Raw genomic sequence first — 728 nt, 5'->3', positions numbered from 1 at the left:
GATTCAGGAATTTGAGTGAACTTCACAAGGAATGGACTGAGGCTGGGGTCAAGGTATCAAGAGCCACCACACACAGACGTGTCAAGGAATTTGGCTACAGTTGTCGTATTCCTCTTGTTAAGCCACTCCTGAACCACAGACAATGTCAGAGGCGTCTTACCTGGGCTAAGGAGAAGAAGAACTGGATTGTTGCCCAGTGGTCCAAAGTCCTCTTTTCAGATGAGAGCATGTTTTGTATTTAATTTGGAAACCAAGGTCCTCGAGTCTGGAGGAAGGGTGGAGTAGCTCATTACCCAAGTTGCTTGTGTTTTTTGAAAACCAACGTCACTGCACCTGTTTACCAAGAAATTTTGGAGCACTTCATGTTTCCTTCTGCTGACCAGCTTTTTGAAGATGCTGATTTCATTTTTCCAGCAGGATTTGGCACCTGCCCACACTGCCAAAAGCACCAAAAGTTGGTTAAATGACCATGGTGTTGGTGTGCTTGACTGGCCAGCAAACTCACCAGACCTGAACCCCATAGAGAATCTATGGGGTATTGTCAAGAGGAAAATGAGAAACAAGAGACCAAAAAATGCAGATGAGCTGAAGGCCACTGTCAAAGAAACCTGGGCTTCCATACCACCTCAGCAGTGCCACAAACTGATCACCTCCATGCCATGCCGAATTGAGGCAGTAATTAAAGCAAAAGGAGCCCCTACCAAGTATTGAGTACATGTACAGTAAAT

The sequence above is a fragment of the Sinocyclocheilus grahami genome, unplaced genomic scaffold (assembly GCF_001515645.1).
Source record: "Sinocyclocheilus grahami isolate Dianchi unplaced genomic scaffold, SAMN03320097.WGS_v1.1 scaffold10.1, whole genome shotgun sequence".
NCBI lineage: Eukaryota > Metazoa > Chordata > Actinopteri > Cypriniformes > Cyprinidae > Sinocyclocheilus > Sinocyclocheilus grahami.
The sequence above is the reverse complement of the archived record's forward strand: the minus strand, read 5'-3'. Positions refer to the sequence as shown.